The sequence below is a fragment of the Danio rerio genome, chromosome 13 (genome assembly GCF_049306965.1).
Source record: "Danio rerio strain Tuebingen ecotype United States chromosome 13, GRCz12tu, whole genome shotgun sequence".
Lineage (NCBI taxonomy): Eukaryota > Metazoa > Chordata > Actinopteri > Cypriniformes > Danionidae > Danio > Danio rerio.
Window position 1 is genome coordinate 17,240,815 of NC_133188.1, and position 20,929 is coordinate 17,261,743.

Sequence of the window (20,929 nt, forward strand, 5' to 3'; positions counted from 1 at the left end):
CTTGCAACTTGCTTTAACATGTTTAACAGTGCATGAAATGTTGTCTAAAACAAAAAAGAATGATGCATTTTATGGCTGGATCTTTTTTTATTACTTTCTGAATTGGACGTTGAAAATGAGCTTATCTCAGCCAGCAGAGAGGTCAAATCACAGTAATGCAAACTCAGTCAGAGACATAGATTTTCACTTGCAACTTGCTTTAACATGTTTAACAGTGCATGAAATGTTGTCTAAAACAAAAAGATAATGCTTTTTGGTGGCTGGAACTGGTTTTATCACATTCTGAATTGAACGTTGAAAATGAGCTTTTCAGAGCCAGCAGAGGTCAAAATAAGCAGTAATGCAAACTCAGTCATAGACATAGATTTTAACTTGCAACTTGCTTTAACATGTTTAACAGTGCATGAAATGTTATCTAAAACAAAAAGAATAATGCATTTTAGTGGCTGGATCTGGTTTTATCACTTTCTGAATTCAACGTTGAAAATGAGCTGTTCTCAGCCAGCAGAGGTCAAAATAAGCAGTAATGCAAACTCAGTCAGAGACATAGATTTTCACTTGCAACTTGCTTTAACATGTTTAACAGTGCATGAAATGTTGTCTAAAACAAAAAGATAATGCTTTTTAGTGGCTGGAACTGGTTTTATCACATTCTGAATTGAACGTTGAAAATGAGCTTTTCAGAGCCAGCAGAGGTCAAAATAAGCAGTAATGCAAACTCAGTCATAGACATAGATTTTCACTTGCAACTTGCTTTAACATGTTTAACAGTGCATGAAATGTTGTCTAAAACAAAAAGAAAATGCTTTTTAGTGGCTGGATCTGGTTTTATCACATTCTGAATTGAACGTTGAAAATGAGCTTTTCAGAGCCAGCAGAGGTCAAAATAAGCAGTAATGCAAACTCAGTCATAGACATAGATTTTAACTTGCAACTTGCTTTAACATGTTTAACAGTGCATGAAATGTTATCTAAAACAAAAAGAATTATGCATTTTAGTGGCTGGATCTGGTTTTATCACATTCTGTATTGGACGTTGAAAATGAGCTTTTCAGAGCCAGCAGAGGTCAAAATAAGCAGTAATGCAAACTCAGTCAGAGACAAAGATTTTCACTTGCAACTTGCTTTAACATGTTTAACAGTGCATGAAATGTTGTCTAAAACAAAAAGAAAATGCTTTTTAGTGGCTGGAACTGGTTTTATCACATTCTGAATTGAACGTTGAAAATTAGCTTTTCAGAGCCAGCAGAGGTCAATATAAGCAGTAATGCAAACTCAGTCAGAGACATAGATTTTCACTTGCAACTTGCTTTAACATGTTTAACAGTGCATGAAATGTTGTCTAAAACAAAAAGATAATGCTTTTTAGTGGCTGGAACTGGTTTTATCACATTCTGAATTGAACGTTGAAAATGAGCTTTTCAGAGCCAGCAGAGGTCAAAATAAGCAGTAATGCAAACTCAGTCGTAGACATAGATTTTCACTTGCAACTTGCTTTAACATGTTTAACAGTGCATGAAATGTTGTCTAAAACAAAAAGAAAATGCTTTTTAGTGGCTGGAACTGGTTTTATCACATTCTGAATTGAACGTTGAAAATGAGCTTTTCAGAGCCAGCAGAGGTCAAAATAAGCAGTAATGCAAACTCAGTCAGAGACAAAGATTTTCACTTGCAACTTGCTTTAACATGTTTAACAGTGCATGAAATGTTGTCTAAAACAAAAAGAAAATGCTTTTTAGTGGCTGGAACTGGTTTTATCACATTCTGAATTGAACGTTGAAAATGAGCTTTTCAGAGCCAGCAGGGGTCAAAATAAGCAGTGATGCAAACTCAGTCATAGACATAGATTTTCACTTGCAACTTTCTTAAACATATTTAACAGTGCATGAAATGTTGTCTAAAACAAAAAGAAAATGCTTTTTAGTGGCTGGATCTGGTTTTTATCACATTCTGAGTTGAACGTTGAAAATGAGCTTTTCAGAGCCAGCAGAGGTCAAAATAAGCAGTAATGCAAACTCAGTCATAGACATAGATTTTCACTTGCAACTTGCTTTAACATGTTTAACAGTGCATGAAATGTTGTCTAAAACAAAAAGAATGATGCATTTAAGTGGCTGGATCTGGTTTTATCACTTTCTGAATTCAACGTTGAAAATGAGCTTTTCAGAGCCAGCAGAGGTCAAAATAAGCAGTAATGCAAACTCAGTCAGAGACATAGATTTTCACTTGCAACTTGCTTTAACATGTTTAACAGTGCATAAATTGTTGTCTAAAACAAAAAGAAAATGCTTTTTAGTGGCTGGAAATGGTTTTATCACATTCTGAATTGAACGTTGAAAATGAGCTTTTCAGAGCCAGCAGAGGTCAAAATAAGCAGTAATGCAAACTCAGTCGTAGACATAGATTTTCACTTGCAACTTGCTTTAACATGTTTAACAGTGCATGAAATGTTGTCTAAAACAAAAAGAAAATGCTTTTTAGTGGCTGGAACTGGTTTTATCACATTCTGAATTGAACGTTGAAAATGAGCTTTTCAGAGCCAGCAGAGGTCAAAATAAGCAGTAATGCAAACTCAGTCAGAGACATAGATTTTCACTTGCAACTTGCTTTAACATGTTTAACAGTGCATGAAATGTTGTCTAAAACAAAAAGAAAATGCTTTTTAGTGGCTGGAACTGGTTTTATCACATTCTGAATTGAACGTTGAAAATGAGCTTTTCAGAGCCAGCAGAGGTCAAAATAAGCACTAATGCAAACTCAGTCATAGACATAGATTTTCACTTGCAAATTGCTTTAACATGTTTAACAGTGCATGAATTGTTGTCTAAAACAAAAAGAAAATGCTTTTTAGTGGCTGGAACTGGTTTTATCACATTCTGAATTGAACGTTGAAAATGAGCTTTTTAGAGCCAGCAGAGGTCAAAATAAGCAGTGATGCAAACTCAGTCATAGACATAGATTTTCACTTGCAACTTTCTTAAACATATTTAACAGTGCATGAAATGTTGTCTAAAACAAAAAGAAAATGCTTTTTAGTGGCTGGAACTGGTTTTATCACATTCTGAATTGAACGTTGAAAATGAGCTTTTCAGAGCCAGCAGAGGTCAAAATAAGCAGTAATGCAAACTCAGTCAGAGACATAGATTTTCACTTGCAACTTGCTTTAACATGTTTAACAGTGCATGAAATGTTGTCTAAAACAAAAAGATAATGCTTTTTAGTGGCTGGAACTGGTTTTATCACATTCTGAATTGAACGTTGAAAATGAGCTTTTCAGAGCCAGCAGAGGTCAAAATAAGCAGTAATGCAAACTCAGTCATAGACATAGATTTTAACTTGCAACTTGCTTTAACATTTTTAACAGTGCATGAAATGTTATCTAAAACAAAAAGAATAATGCATTTTAGTGGCTGGATCTGGTTTTATCACATTCTGTATTGGACGTTGAAAATGAGCTTTTCAGAGCCAGCAGAGGTCAAAATAAACAGTAATGCAAACTCAGTCAGAGACATAGATTTTCACTTGCAACTTGCTTTAACATGTTTAACAGTGCATGAAATGTTGTCTAAAACAAAAAGAAAATGCTTTTTAGTGGCTGGATCTGGTTTTATCACATTCTGAATTGAACGTTGAAAATGAGCTTTTCAGAGCCAGCAGAGGTCAAAATAAGCAGTAATGCAAACTCAGTCATAGACATAGATTTTCACTTGCAACTTGCTTTAACATGTTTAACAGTGCATGAAATGTTGTCTAAAACAAAAAGAATGATGCATTTTAGTGGCTGGATCTGGTTTTATCACTTTCTGAATTGAACGTTGAAAATGAGCTTTTCAGAGCCAGCAGAGGTCAAAATAAGCAGTAATGCAAACTCAGTCATAGACATAGATTTTAACTTGCAACTTGCTTTAACATGTTTAACAGTGCATGAAATGTTGTCTAAAACAAAAAGAAAATGCTTTTTAGTGGCTGGAACTGGTTTTATCACATTCTGAATTGAACGTTGAAAATTAGCTTTTCAGAGCCAGCAGAGGTCAAAATAAGCAGTAATGCAAACTCAGTCAGAGACATAGATTTTCACTTGCAACTTGCTTTAACATGTTTAACAGTGCATGAAATGTTGTCTAAAACAAAAAGATAATGCTTTTTAGTGGCTGGAACTGGTTTTATCACATTCTGAATTGAACGTTGAAAATGAGCTTTTCAGAGCCAGCAGAGGTCAAAATAAGCAGTAATGCAAACTCAGTCATAGACATAGATTTTAACTTGCAACTTGCTTTAACATGTTTAACAGTGCATGAAATGTTATCTAAAACAAAAAGAATAATGCATTTTAGTGGCTGGATCTGGTTTTATCACATTCTGTATTGGACGTTGAAAATGAGCTTTTCAGAGCCAGCAGAGGTCAAAATAAGCAGTAATGCAAACTCAGTCATAGACATAGATTTTCACTTGCAACTTGCTTTAACATGTTTAACAGTGCATGAAATGTTGTCTAAAACAAAAAGAATGATGCATTTTAGTGGCTGGATCTGGTTTTATCACTTTCTGAATTCAACGTTGAAAATGAGCTGTTCTCAGCCAGCAGAGGTCAAAATAAGCAGTAATGCAAACTCAGTCAAAGACATAGATTTTCACTTGCAACTTGCTTTAACATGTTTAACAGTGCATGAATTGTTGTCTAAAACAAAAAGAAAATGCTTTTTAGTGGCTGGAAATGGTTTTATCACATTCTGAATTGAACGTTGAAAATGAGCTTTTCAGAGCCAGCAGAGGTCAAAATAAGCAGTAATGCAAACTCAGTCAGAGACAAAGATTTTCACTTGCAACTTGCTTTAACATGTTTAACAGTGCATGAAATGTTGTCTAAAACAAAAAGAAAATGATTTTTAGTGGCTGGAACTGGTTTTATCACATTCTGAATTGAACGTTGAAAATGAGCTTTTCAGAGCCAGCAGAGGTCAAAATAAGCAGTGATGCAAACTCAGTCATAGACATAGATTTTCACTTGCAACTTTCTTAAACATATTTAACAGTGCATGAAATGTTGTCTAAAACAAAAAGAAAATGCTTTTTAGTGGCTGGAACTGGTTTTATCACATTCTGAATTGAACGTTGAAAATTAGCTTTTCAGAGCCAGCAGAGGTCAAAATAAGCAGGAATGCAAACTCAGTCAGAGACATAGATTTTCACTTGCAACTTGCTTTAACATGTTTAACAGTGCATGAAATGTTGTCTAAAACAAAAAAGATAATGCTTTTTAGTGGCTGGAACTGGTTTTATCACATTCTGAATTGAACGTTGAAAATGAGCTTTTCAGAGCCAGCAGAGGTCAAAATAAGCAGTAATGCAAACTCAGTCATAGACATAGATTTTAACTTGCAACTTGCTTTAACATGTTTAACAGTGCATGAAATGTTATCTAAAACAAAAAGAATAATGCATTTTAGTGGCTGGATCTGGTTTTATCACATTCTGTATTGGACGTTGAAAATGAGCTTTTCAGAGCCAGCAGAGGTCAAAATAAGCAGTAATGCAAACTCAGTCATAGACATAGATTTTCACTTGCAACTTGCTTTAACATGTTTAACAGTGCATGAAATGTTGTCTAAAACAAAAAGAATGATGCATTTTAGTGGCTGGATCTGGTTTTATCACTTTCTGAATTCAACGTTGAAAATGAGCTGTTCTCAGCCAGCAAAGGTCAAAATAAGCAGTAATGCAAACTCAGTCAGAGACATAGATTTTCACTTGCAACTTGCTTTAACATGTTTAACAGTGCATGAATTGTTGTCTAAAACAAAAAGAAAATGCTTTTTAGTGGCTGGAAATGGTTTTATCACATTCTGAATTGAACGTTGAAAATGAGCTTTTCAGAGCCAGCAGAGGTCAAAATAAGCAGTGATGCAAACTCAGTCATAGACATAGATTTTCACTTGCAACTTTCTTAAACATATTTAACAGTGCATGAAATGTTGTCTAAAACAAAAAGATAATGCTTTTTAGTGGCTGGAACTGGTTTTATCACATTCTGAATTGAACGTTGAAAATGAGCTTTTCAGAGCCAGCAGAGGTCAAAATAAGCAGTAATGCAAACTCAGTCATAGACATAGATTTTCACTTGCAACTTGCTTTAACATGTTTAACAGTGCATGAAATGTTGTCTAAAACAAAAAGAAAATGCTTTTTAGTGGCTGGATCTGGTTTTTATCACATTCTGAATTGAACGTTGAAAATGAGCTTTTCAGAGCCAGCAGAGGTCAAAATAAGCAGTAATGCAAACTCAGTCATAGACATAGATTTTCACTTGCAACTTGCTTTAACATGTTTAACAGTGCATGAAATGTTGTCTAAAACAAAAAGAATGATGCATTTTAGTGGCTGGATCTGGTTTTATCACTTTCTGAATTCAACGTTGAAAATGAGCTTTTCAGAGCCAGCAGAGGTCAAAATAAGCAGTAATGCAAACTCAGTCGTAGACATAGATTTTCACTTGCAACTTGCTTTAACATGTTTAACAGTGCATGAAATGTTGTCTAAAACAAAAAGAAAATTCTTTTTAGTGGCTGGAACTGGTTTTATCACATTCTGAATTGAACGTTGAAAATGAGCTTTTCAGAGCCAGCAGAGGTCAAAATAAGCAGTGATGCAAACTCAGTCATAGACATAGATTTTCACTTGCAATTTTCTTAAACATATTTAACAGTGCATGAAATGTTGTCTAAAACAAAAAGAAAATGCTTTTTAGTGGCTGGAACTGGTTTTATCACATTCTGAATTGAACGTTGAAAATGAGCTTTTCAGAGCCAGCAGAGGTCAAAATAAGCAGTAATGCAAACTCAGTCAGAGACATAGATTTTCACTTGCAACTTGCTTTAACATGTTTAACAGTGCATGAAATGTTGTCTAAAACAAAAAGATAATGCTTTTTAGTGGCTGGAACTGGTTTTATCACATTCTGAATTGAACGTTGAAAATGAGCTTTTCAGAGCCAGCAGAGGTCAAAATAAGCAGTAATGCAAACTCAGTCATAGACATAGATTTTAACTTGCAACTTGCTTTAACATGTTTAACAGTGCATGAAATGTTATCTAAAACAAAAAGAATAATGCTTTTAGTGGCTGGATCTGGTTTTATCACTTTCTGAATTCAACGTTGAAAATGAGCTGTTCTCAGCCAGCAGAGGTCAAAATAAGCAGTAATGCAAACTCAGTCAGAGACATAGATTTTCACTTGCAACTTGCTTTAACATGTTTAACAGTGCATGAAATGTTATCTAAAACAAAAAGAATAATGCATTTTAGTGGCTGGATCTGGTTTTATCACATTCTGTATTGGACGTTGAAAATGAGCTTTTCAGAGCCAGCAGAGGTCAAAATAAGCAGTAATGCAAACTCAGTCATAGACATAGATTTTCACTTGCAACTTGCTTTAACATGTTTAACAGTGCATGAAATGTTGTCTAAAACAAAAAGAATGATGCATTTTAGTGGCTGGATCTGGTTTTATCACTTTCTGAATTCAACGTTGAAAATGAGCTGTTCTCAGCCAGCAAAGGTCAAAATAAGCAGTAATGCAAACTCAGTCAGAGACATAGATTTTCACTTGCAACTTGCTTTAACATGTTTAACAGTGCATGAATTGTTGTCTAAAACAAAAAGAAAATGCTTTTTAGTGGCTGGAAATGGTTTTATCACATTCTGAATTGAACGTTGAAAATGAGCTTTTCAGAGCCAGCAGAGGTCAAAATAAGCAGTGATGCAAACTCAGTCATAGACATAGATTTTCACTTGCAACTTGCTTTAACATGTTTAACAGTGCATGAAATGTTGTCTAAAACAAAAAGAAAATGCTTTTTAGTGGCTGGATCTGGTTTTTATCACATTCTGAATTGAACGTTGAAAATGAGCTTTTCAGAGCCAGCAGAGGTCAAAATAAGCAGTAATGCAAACTCAGTCATAGACATAGATTTTCACTTGCAACTTGCTTTAACATGTTTAACAGTGCATGAAATGTTGTCTAAAACAAAAAGAATGATGCATTTTAGTGGCTGGATCTGGTTTTATCACTTTCTGAATTCAACGTTGAAAATGAGCTTTTCAGAGCCAGCAGAGGTCAAAATAAGCAGTAATGCAAACTCAGTCGTAGACATAGATTTTCACTTGCAACTTGCTTTAACATGTTTAACAGTGCATGAAATGTTGTCTAAAACAAAAAGAAAATTCTTTTTAGTGGCTGGAACTGGTTTTATCACATTCTGAATTGAACGTTGAAAATGAGCTTTTCAGAGCCAGCAGAGGTCAAAATAAGCAGTGATGCAAACTCAGTCATAGACATAGATTTTCACTTGCAATTTTCTTAAACATATTTAACAGTGCATGAAATGTTGTCTAAAACAAAAAGAAAATGCTTTTTAGTGGCTGGAACTGGTTTTATCACATTCTGAATTGAACGTTGAAAATGAGCTTTTCAGAGCCAGCAGAGGTCAAAATAAGCAGTAATGCAAACTCAGTCAGAGACATAGATTTTCACTTGCAACTTGCTTTAACATGTTTAACAGTGCATGAAATGTTGTCTAAAACAAAAAGATAATGCTTTTTAGTGGCTGGAACTGGTTTTATCACATTCTGAATTGAACGTTGAAAATGAGCTTTTCAGAGCCAGCAGAGGTCAAAATAAGCAGTAATGCAAACTCAGTCATAGACATAGATTTTAACTTGCAACTTGCTTTAACATGTTTAACAGTGCATGAAATGTTATCTAAAACAAAAAGAATAATGCTTTTAGTGGCTGGATCTGGTTTTATCACTTTCTGAATTCAACGTTGAAAATGAGCTGTTCTCAGCCAGCAGAGGTCAAAATAAGCAGTAATGCAAACTCAGTCAGAGACATAGATTTTCACTTGCAACTTGCTTTAACATGTTTAACAGTGCATGAATTGTTGTCTAAAACAAAAAGAAAATGCTTTTTAGTGGCTGGAAATGGTTTTATCACATTCTGAATTGAACGTTGAAAATGAGCTTTTCAGAGCCAGCAGAGGTCAAAATAAGCAGTGATGCAAACTCAGTCATAGACATAGATTTTCACTTGCAACTTTCTTAAACATATTTAACAGTGCATGAAATGTTGTCTAAAACAAAAAGATAATGCTTTTTAGTGGCTGGAACTGGTTTTATCACATTCTGAATTGAACGTTGAAAATGAGCTTTTCAGAGCCAGCAGAGGTCAAAATAAGCAGTAATGCAAACTCAGTCATAGACATAGATTTTCACTTGCAACTTGCTTTAACATGTTTAACAGTGCATGAAATGTTATCTAAAACAAAAAGAAAATGCTTTTTAGTGGCTGGATCTGGTTTTTATCACATTCTGAATTGAACGTTGAAAATGAGCTTTTCAGAGCCAGCAGAGGTCAAAATAAGCAGTAATGCAAACTCAGTCATAGACATAGATTTTCACTTGCAACTTGCTTTAACATGTTTACTAGTGCATGAAATGTTGTCTAAAACAAAAAGAATGATGCATTTTAGTGGCTGGATCTGGTTTTATCACTTTCTGAATTCAACGTTGAAAATGAGCTTTTCAGAGCCAGCAGAGGTCAAAATAAGCAGTAATGCAAACTCAGTCGTAGACATAGATTTTCACTTGCAACTTGCTTTAACATGTTTAACAGTGCATGAAATGTTGTCTAAAACAAAAAGAAAATTCTTTTTAGTGGCTGGAACTGGTTTTATCACATTCTGAATTGAACGTTGAAAATGAGCTTTTCAGAGCCAGCAGAGGTCAAAATAAGCAGTGATGCAAACTCAGTCATAGACATAGATTTTCACTTGCAATTTTCTTAAACATATTTAACAGTGCATGAAATGTTGTCTAAAACAAAAAGAAAATGCTTTTTAGTGGCTGGAACTGGTTTTATCACATTCTGAATTGAACGTTGAAAATGAGCTTTTCAGAGCCAGCAGAGGTCAAAATAAGCAGTAATGCAAACTCAGTCAGAGACATAGATTTTCACTTGCAACTTGCTTTAACATGTTTAACAGTGCATGAAATGTTGTCTAAAACAAAAAGATAATGCTTTTTAGTGGCTGGAACTGGTTTTATCACATTCTGAATTGAACGTTGAAAATGAGCTTTTCGGAGCCAGCAGAGGTCAAAATAAGCAGTAATGCAAACTCAGTCATAGACATAGATTTTAACTTGCAACTTGCTTTAACATGTTTAACAGTGCATAAAATGTTATCTAAAACAAAAAGAATAACGCATTTTAGTGGCTGGATCTGGTTTTATCACTTTCTGAATTCAACGTTGAAAATGAGCTGTTCTCAGCCAGCAGAGGTCAAAATAAGCAGTAATGCAAACTCAGTCAGAGACATAGATTTTCACTTGCAACTTGCTTTAACATGTTTAACAGTGCATGAAATGTTGTCTAAAACAAAAAGAAAATGCTTTTTAGTGGCTGGAAATGGTTTTATCACATTCTGAATTGAACGTTGAAAATGAGCTTTTCAGAGCCAACAGAGGTCAAAATAAGCAGTGATGCAAACTCAGTCATAGACATAGATTTTCACTTGCAACTTTCTTAAACATATTTAACAGTGCATGAAATGTTGTCTAAAACAAAAAGAAAATGCTTTTTAGTGGCTGGAACTGGTTTTATCACATTCTGAATTGAACGTTGAAAATGAGCTTTTCAGACCCAGCAGAGGTCAAAATAAGCAGTAATGCAAACTCAGTCAGAGACATAGATTTTCACTTGCAACTTGCTTTAACATGTTTAACAGTGCATGAAATGTTGTCTAAAACAAAAAGATAATGCTTTTTAGTGGCTGGAACTGGTTTTATCACATTCTGAATTGAACGTTGAAAATGAGCTTTTCAGAGCCAGCAGAGGTCAAAATAAGCAGTAATGCAAACTCAGTCATAGACATAGATTTTAACTTGCAACTTGCTTTAACATGTTTAACAGTGCATGAAATGTTATCTAAAACAAAAAGAATAATGCATTTTAGTGGCTGGATCTGGTTTTATCACTTTCTGAATTCAACGTTGAAAATGAGCTGTTCTCAGCCAGCAGAGGTCAAAATAAGCAGTAATGCAAACTCAGTCAGAGACATAGATTTTCACTTGCAACTTGCTTTAATATGTTTAACAGTGCATGAATTGTTGTCTAAAACAAAAAGAAAATGCTTTTTAGTGGCTGGAAATTGTTTTATCACATTCTGAATTGAACGTTGAAAATGAGCTTTTCAGAGCCAGCAGAGGTCAAAATAAGCAGTGATGCAAACTCAGTCATAGACATAGATTTTCACTTGCAACTTTCTTAAACATATTTAACAGTGCATGAAATGTTGTCTAAAACAAAAAGAAAATGCTTTTTAGTGGCTGGAACTGGTTTTATCACATTCTGAATTGAACGTTGAAAATGAGCTTTTCAGAGCCAGCAGAGGTCAAAATAAGCAGTAATGCAAACTCAGTCAGAGACATAGATTTTCACTTGCAACTTGCTTTAACATGTTTAACAGTGCATGAAATGTTGTCTAAAACAAAAAGATAATGCTTTTTAGTGGCTGGAACTGGTTTTATCACATTCTGAATTGAACGTTGAAAATGAGCTTTTCAGAGCCAGCAGAGGTCAAAATAAGCAGTAATGCAAACTCAGTCATAGACATAGATTTTCACTTGCAACTTGCTTTAACATGTTTAACAGTGCATGAAATGTTGTCTAAAACAAAAAGAAAATGCTTTTTAGTGGCTGGATCTGGTTTTATCACATTCTGAATTGAACGTTGAAAATGAGCTTTTCAGAGCCAGCAGAGGTCAAAATAAGCACTAATGCAAACTCAGTCATAGACATAGATTGTCACTTGCAAATTGCTTTAACATGTTTAACAGTGCATGAATTGTTGTCTAAAACAAAAAGAAAATGCTTTTTAGTGGCTGGAACTGGTTTTATCACATTCTGAATTGAACGTTGAAAATGAGCTTTTTAGAGCCAGCAGAGGTCAAAATAAGCAGTGATGCAAACTCAGTCATAGACATAGATTTTCACTTGCAACTTTCTTAAACATATTTAACAGTGCATGAAATGTTGTCTAAAACAAAAAGAAAATGCTTTTTAGTGGCTGGAACTGGTTTTATCAGATTCTGAATTGAACGTTGAAAATTAGCTTTTCAGAGCCAGCAGAGGTCAAAATAAGCAGTAATGCAAACTCAGTCAGAGACATAGATTTTCACTTGCAACTTGCTTTAACATGTTTAACAGTGCATGAAATGTTGTCTAAAACAAAAAGATAATGCTTTTTAGTGGCTGGAACTGGTTTTATCACATTCTGAATTGAACGTTGAAAATGAGCTTTTCAGAGCCAGCAGAGGTCAAAATAAGCAGTAATGCAAACTCAGTCATAGACATAGATTTTAACTTGCAACTTGCTTTAACATGTTTAACAGTGCATGAAATGTTATCTAAAACAAAAAGAATAATGCATTTTAGTGGCTGGATCTGGTTTTATCACATTCTGTATTGGACGTTAAAAATGAGCTTTTCAGAGCCAGCAGAGGTCAAAATAAACAGTAATGCAAACTCAGTCAGAGACATAGATTTTCACTTGCAACTTGCTTTAACATGTTTAACAGTGCATGAAATGTTGTCTAAAACAAAAAGAAAATGCTTTTTAGTGGCTGGATCTGGTTTTATCACATTCTGAATTGAACGTTGAAAATGAGCTTTTCAGAGCCAGCAGAGGTCAAAATAAGCAGTAATGCAAACTCAGTCATAGACATAGATTTTCACTTGCAACTTGCTTTAACATGTTTAACAGTGCATGAAATGTTGTCTAAAACAAAAAGAATGATGCATTTTAGTGGCTGGATCTGGTTTTATCACTTTCTGAATTGAACGTTGAAAATGAGCTTTTCAGAGCCAGCAGAGGTCAAAATAAGCAGTAATGCAAACTCAGTCATAGACATAGATTTTAACTTGCAACTTGCTTTAACATGTTTAACAGTGCATGAAATGTTGTCTAAAACAAAAAGAAAATGCTTTTTAGTGGCTGGAACTGGTTTTATCACATTCTGAATTGAACGTTGAAAATTAGCTTTTCAGAGCCAGCAGAGGTCAAAATAAGCAGTAATGCAAACTCAGTCAGAGACATAGATTTTCACTTGCAACTTGCTTTAACATGTTTAACAGTGCATGAAATGTTGTCTAAAACAAAAAGATAATGCTTTTTAGTGGCTGGAACTGGTTTTATCACATTCTGAATTGAACGTTGAAAATGAGCTTTTCAGAGCCAGCAGAGGTCAAAATAAGCAGTAATGCAAACTCAGTCATAGACATAGATTTTAACTTGCAACTTGCTTTAACATGTTTAACAGTGCATGAAATGTTATCTAAAACAAAAAGAATAATGCATTTTAGTGGCTGGATCTGGTTTTATCACATTCTGTATTGGACGTTGAAAATGAGCTTTTCAGAGCCAGCAGAGGTCAAAATAAGCAGTAATGCAAACTCAGTCATAGACATAGATTTTCACTTGCAACTTGCTTTAACATGTTTAACAGTGCATGAAATGTTGTCTAAAACAAAAAGAATGATGCATTTTAGTGGCTGGATCTGGTTTTATCACTTTCTGAATTCAACGTTGAAAATGAGCTGTTCTCAGCCAGCAGAGGTCAAAATAAGCAGTAATGCAAACTCAGTCAAAGACATAGATTTTCACTTGCAACTTGCTTTAACATGTTTAACAGTGCATGAATTGTTGTCTAAAACAAAAAGAAAATGCTTTTTAGTGGCTGGAAATGGTTTTATCACATTCTGAATTGAACGTTGAAAATGAGCTTTTCAGAGCCAGCAGAGGTCAAAATAAGCAGTAATGCAAACTCAGTCAGAGACAAAGATTTTCACTTGCAACTTGCTTTAACATGTTTAACAGTGCATGAAATGTTGTCTAAAACAAAAAGAAAAGGCTTTTTAGTGGCTGGAACTGGTTTTATCACATTCTGAATTGAACGTTGAAAATGAGCTTTTCAGAGCCAGCAGAGGTCAAAATAAGCAGTGATGCAAACTCAGTCATAGACATAGATTTTCACTTGCAACTTTCTTAAACATATTTAACAGTGCATGAAATTTTGTCTAAAACAAAAAGAAAATGCTTTTTAGTGGCTGGAACTGGTTTTATCACATTCTGAATTGAACGTTGAAAATTAGCTTTTCAGAGCCAGCAGAGGTCAAAATAAGCAGTAATGCAAACTCAGTCAGAGACATAGATTTTCACTTGCAACTTGCTTTAACATGTTTAACAGTGCATGAAATGTTGTCTAAAACAAAAAGATAATGCTTTTTAGTGGCTGGAACTGGTTTTATCACATTCTGAATTGAACGTTGAAAATGAGCTTTTCAGAGCCAGCAGAGGTCAAAATAAGCAGTAATGCAAACTCAGTCATAGACATAGATTTTAACTTGCAACTTGCTTTAACATGTTTAACAGTGCATGAAATGTTATCTAAAACAAAAAGAATGATGCATTTTAGTGGCTGGATCTGGTTTTATCACATTCTGTATTGGACGTTGAAAATGAGCTTTTCAGAGCCAGCAGAGGTCAAAATAAGCAGTAATGCAAACTCAGTCATAGACATAGATTTTCACTTGCAACTTGCTTTAACATGTTTAACAGTGCATGAAATGTTGTCTAAAACAAAAAGAATGATGCATTTTAGTGGCTGGATCTGGTTTTATCACTTTCTGAATTCAACGTTGAAAATGAGCTGTTCTCAGCCAGCAGAGGTCAAAATAAGCAGTAATGCAAACTCAGTCAGAGACATAGATTTTCACTTGCAACTTGCTTTAACATGTTTAACAGTGCATGAATTGTTGTCTAAAACAAAAAGAAAATGCTTTTTAGTGGCTGGAAATGGTTTTATCACATTCTGAATTGAACGTTGAAAATGAGCTTTTCAGAGCCAGCAGAGGTCAAAATAAGCAGTGATGCAAACTCAGTCATAGACATAGATTTTCACTTGCAACTTTCTTAAACATATTTAACAGTGCATGAAATGTTGTCTAAAACAAAAAGATAATGCTTTTTAGTGGCTGGAACTGGTTTTATCACATTCTGAATTGAACGTTGAAAATGAGTTTTTCAGAGCCAGCAGAGGTCAAAATAAGCAGTAATGCAAACTCAGTCAGAGACATAGATTTTCACTTGCAACTTGCTTTAACATGTTTAACAGTGCATGAAATGTTGTCTAAAACAAAAAGATAATGCTTTTTAGTGGCTGGAACTGGTTTTATCACATTCTGAATTGAACGTTGAAAATGAGCTTTTCAGAGCCAGCAGAGGTCAAAATAAGCAGTAATGCAAACTCAGTCATAGACATAGATTTTAACTTGCAACTTGCTTTAACATGTTTAACAGTGCATGAAATGTTATCTAAAACAAAAAGAATTATGCATTTTAGTGGCTGGATCTGGTTTTATCACATTCTGTATTGAACGTTGAAAATGAGCTTTTCAGAGCCAGCAGAGGTCAAAATAAGCAGTAATGCAAACTCAGTCATAGACATAGATTTTCACTTGCAACTTGCTTTAACATGTTTAACAGTGCATGAAATGTTGTCTAAAACAAAAAGAAAATGCTTTTTAGTGGCTGGGACTGGTTTTATCACATTCTGAATTGAACGTTGAAAATGAGCTTTTCAGAGCCAGCAGAGGTCAAAATAAGCAGTAATGCAAACTCAGTCATAGACATAGATTTTCACTTGCAATTTTCTTAAACATATTTAACAGTGCATGAAATGTTGTCTAAAACAAAAAGGAAATGCTTTTTAGTGGCTGGAACTGGTTTTATCACATTCTGAATTGAACGTTGAAAATGAGCTTTTCAGAGCCAGCAGAGGTCAAAATAAGCAGTAATGCAAACTCAGTCAGAGACATAGATTTTCACTTGCAACTTGCTTTAACATGTTTAACAGTGCATGAAATGTTGTCTAAAACAAAAAGATAATGCTTTTTAGTGGCTGGAACTGGTTTTATCACATTCTGAATTGAACGTTGAAAATGAGCTTTTCAGAGCCAGCAGAGGTCAAAATAAGCAGTAATGCAAACTCAGTCATAGACATAGATTTTAACTTGCAACTTGCTTTAACATGTTTAACAGTGCATAAAATGTTATCTAAAACAAAAAGAATAACGCATTTTAGTGGCTGGATCTGGTTTTATCACTTTCTGAATTCAACGTTGAAAATGAGCTGTTCTCAGCCAGCAGAGGTCAAAATAAGCAGTAATGCAAACTCAGTCAGAGACATAGATTTTCACTTGCAACTTGCTTTAACATGTTTAACAGTGCATGAAATGTTGTCTAAAACAAAAAGAAAATGCTTTTTAGTGGCTGGAAATGGTTTTATCACATTCTGAATTGAACGTTGAAAATGAGCTTTTCAGAGCCAACAGAGGTCAAAATAAGCAGTGATGCAAACTCAGTCATAGACATAGATTTTCACTTGCAACTTTCTTAAACATATTTAACAGTGCATGAAATGTTGTCTAAAACAAAAAGAAAATGCTTTTTAGTGGCTGGAACTGGTTTTATCACATTCTGAATTGAACGTTGAAAATGAGCTTTTCAGACCCAGCAGAGGTCAAAATAAGCAGTAATGCAAACTCAGTCAGAGACATAGATTTTCACTTGCAACTTGCTTTAACATGTTTACAGTGCATGAAATGTTGTCTAAAACAAAAAGATAATGCTTTTTAGTGGCTGGAACTGGTTTTATCACATTCTGAATTGAACGTTGAAAATGAGCTTTTCAGAGCCAGCAGAGGTCAAAATAAGCAGTAATGCAAACTCAGTCAGAGACATAGATTTTCACTTGCAACTTGCTTTAACATGTTTAACAGTGCATGAAATGTTGTCTAAAACAAAAAGATAATGCTTTTTAGTGGCTGGAACTGGTTTTATCACATTCTGAATTGAACGTTGAAAATGAGCTTTTCAGAGCCAGCAGAGGTCAAAATAAGCAGTAATGCAAACTCAGTCATAGACATAGATTTTCACTTGCAACTTGCTTTAACATGTTTAACAGTGCATGAAATGTTGTCTAAAACAAAAAGAAAATGCTTTTTAGTGGCTGGAACTGGTTTTATCACATTCTGAATTGAACGTTGAAAATGAGCTTTTCAGAGCCAGCAGAGGTCAAAATAAGCAGTAATGCAAACTCAGTCATAGACATAGATTTTAACTTGCAACTTGCTTTAACATGTTTAACAGTGCATGAAATGTTATCTAAAACAAAAAGAATGATGCATTTTAGTGGCTGGATCTGGTTTTATCACATTCTGTATTGGACGTTGAAAATGAGCTTTTCAGAGCCAGCAGAGGTCAAAATAAGCAGTAATGCAAACTCAGTCATAGACATAGATTTTCACTTGCAACTTGCTTTAACATGTTTAACAGTGCATGAAATGTTGTCTAAAACAAAAAGAAAATGCTTTTTAGTGGCTGGGACTGGTTTTATCACATTCTGAATTGAACGTTGAAAATGAGCTTTTCAGAGCCAGCAGAGGTCAAAATAAGCAGTAATGCAAACTCAGTCATAGACATAGATTTTCACTTGCAACTTGCTTTAACATGTTTAACAGTGCATGAAATGTTGTCTAAAACAAAAAGAATGATGCATTTTAGTGGCTGGATCTGGTTTTATCACTTTCTGAATTCAACGTTGAAAATGAGCTTTTCAGAGCCAGCAGAGGTCAAAATAAGCAGTAATGCAAACTCAGTCATAGACATAGATTTTCACTTGCAACTTGCTTTAACATGTTTAACAGTGCATGAAATGTTGTCTAAAACAAAAAGAAAATGCTTTTTAGTGGCTGGAACTGGTTTTATCACATTCTGAATTGAACGTTGAAAATGAGCTTTTCAGAGCCAGCAGAGGTCAAAATAAGCAGTAATGCAAACTCAGTCATAGACATAGATTTTAACTTGCAACTTGCTTTAACATGTTTAACAGTGCATGAAATGTTATCTAAAACAAAAAGAATTATGCATTTTAGTGGCTGGATCTGGTTTTATCACATTCTGTATTGGACGTTGAAAATGAGCTTTTCAGAGCCAGCAGAGGTCAAAATAAGCAGTAATGCAAACTCAGTCATAGACATAGATTTTCACTTGCAACTTGCTTTAACATGTTTAACAGTGCATGAAATGTTGTCTAAAACAAAAAGAAAATGCTTTTTAGTGGCTGGGACTGGTTTTATCACATTCTGAATTGAACGTTGAAAATGAGCTTTTCAGAGCCAGCAGAGGTCAAAATAAGCAGTAATGCAAACTCAGTCATAGACATAGATTTTCACTTGCAACTTGCTTTAACATGTTTAACAGTGCATGAAATGTTGTCTAAAACAAAAAGAATGATGCATTTTAGTGGCTGGATCTGGTTTTATCACTTTCTGAATTCAACGTTGAAAATGAGCTTTTCAGAGCCAGCAGAGGTCAAAATAAGCAGTAATGCAAACTCAGTCGTAGACATAGATTTTCACTTGCAACTTGCTTTAACATGTTTAACAGTGCATGAAATGTTGTCTAAAACAAAAAGAAAATGCTTTTTAGTGGCTGGAACTGGTTTTATCACATTCTGAATTGAACGTTGAAAATGAGCTTTTCAGAGCCAGCAGAGGTCAAAATAAGCAGTAATGCAAACTCAGTCAGAGACAAAGATTTTCACTTGCAACTTGCTTTAACATGTTTAACAGTGCATGAAATGTTGTCTAAAACAAAAAGAAAATGCTTTTTAGTGGCTGGAACTGGTTTTATCACATTCTGAATTGAACGTTGAAAATGAGCTTTTTAGAGCCAGCAGAGGTCAAAATAAGCAGTGATGCAAACTCAGTCATAGACATAGATTTTCACTTGCAACTTTCTTAAACATATTTAACAGTGCATGAAATGTTGTCTAAAACAAAAAGAAAATTCTTTTTAGTGGCTGGAACTGGTTTTATCACATTCTGAATTGAACGTTGAAAATTAGCTTTTCAGAGCCAGCAGAGGTCAAAATAAGCAGTAATGCAAACTCAGTCAGAGACATAGATTTTCACTTGCAACTTGCTTTAACATGTTTAACAGTGCATGAAATGTTGTCTAAAACAAAAAGATAATGCTTTTTAGTGGCTGGAACTGGTTTTATCACATTCTGAATTGAACGTTGAAAATGAGCTTTTCAGAGCCAGCAGAGGTCAAAATAAGCAGTAATGCAAACTCAGTCATAGACATAGATTTTAACTTGCAACTTGCTTTAACATGTTTAACAGTGCATGAAATGTTATCTAAAACAAAAAGAATAATGCATTTTAGTGGCTGGATCTGGTTTTATCACATTCTGTATTGGACGTTGAAAATGAGTTTTTCAGAGCCAGCAGAGGTCAAAATAAGCAGTAATGCAAACTCAGTCAGAGACATAGATTTTCACTTGCAACTTGCTTTAACATGTTTAACAGTGCATAAATTGTTGTCTAAAACAAAAAAGAATGATGCATTTTATGGCTGGATCTGTTTTATCACTTTCTGAATTGGACGTTGAAAATGAGCTTATCTCAGCCAGCAGAGAGGTCAAATCACAGTAATGCAAACTCAGTCAGAGACATAGATTTTCACTTGCAACTTGCTTTAACATGTTTAACAGTGCATGAAATGTTGTCTAAAACAAAAAAGAATGATGCATTTTATGGCTGGATCTTTTTTTATTACTTTCTGAATTGGACGTTGAAAATGAGCTTATCTCAGCCAGCAGAGAGGTCAAATCACAGTAATGCAAACTCAGTCAGAGACATAGATTTTCACTTGCAACTTGCTTTAACATGTTTAACAGTGCATGAAATGTTGTCTAAAACAAAAAGATAATGCTTTTTAGTGGCTGGAACTGGTTTTATCACATTCTGAATTGAACGTTGAAAATGAGCTTTTCAGAGCCAGCAGAGGTCAAAATAAGCAGTAATGCAAACTCAGTCATAGACATAGATTTTCACTTGCAACTTGCTTTAACATGTTTAACAGTGCATGAAATGTTGTCTAAAACAAAAAGAAAATGCTTTTTAGTGGCTGGAACTGGTTTTATCACATTCTGAATTGAACGTTGAAAATGAGCTTTTCAGAGCCAGCAGAGGTCAAAATAAGCAGTAATGCAAACTCAGTCATAGACATAGATTTTAACTTGCAACTTGCTTTAACATGTTTAACAGTGCATGAAATGTTATCTAAAACAAAAAGAATTATGCATTTTAGTGGCTGGATCTGGTTTTATCACATTCTGAATTGAACGTTGAAAATGAGCTTTTCAGAGCCAGCAGAGGTCAAAATAAGCAGTAATGCAAACTCAGTCATAGACATAGATTTTAACTTGCAACTTGCTTTAACATGTTTAACAGTGCATGAAATGTTATCTAAAACAAAAAGAATTATGCATTTTAGTGGCTGGATCTGGTTTTATCACATTCTGTATTGGACGTTGAAAATGAGCTTTTCAGAGCCAGCAGAGGTCAAAATAAGCAGTAATGCAAACTCAGTCATAGACATAGATTTTCACTTGCAACTTGCTTTAACATGTTTAACAGTGCATGAAATGTTGTCTAAAACAAAAAGAAAATGCTTTTTAGTGGCTGGGACTGGTTTTATCACATTCTGAATTGAACGTTGAAAATGAGCTTTTCAGAGCCAGCAGAGGTCAAAATAAGCAGTAATGCAAACTCAGTCAAAGACATAGATTTTCACTTGCAACTTGCTTTAACATGTTTAACAGTGCATGAATTGTTGTCTAAAACAAAAAGAAAATGCTTTTTAGTGGCTGGAAATGGTTTTATCACATTCTGAATTGAACGTTGAAAATGAGCTTTTCAGAGCCAGCAGAGGTCAAAATAAGCAGTGATGCAAACTCAGTCATAG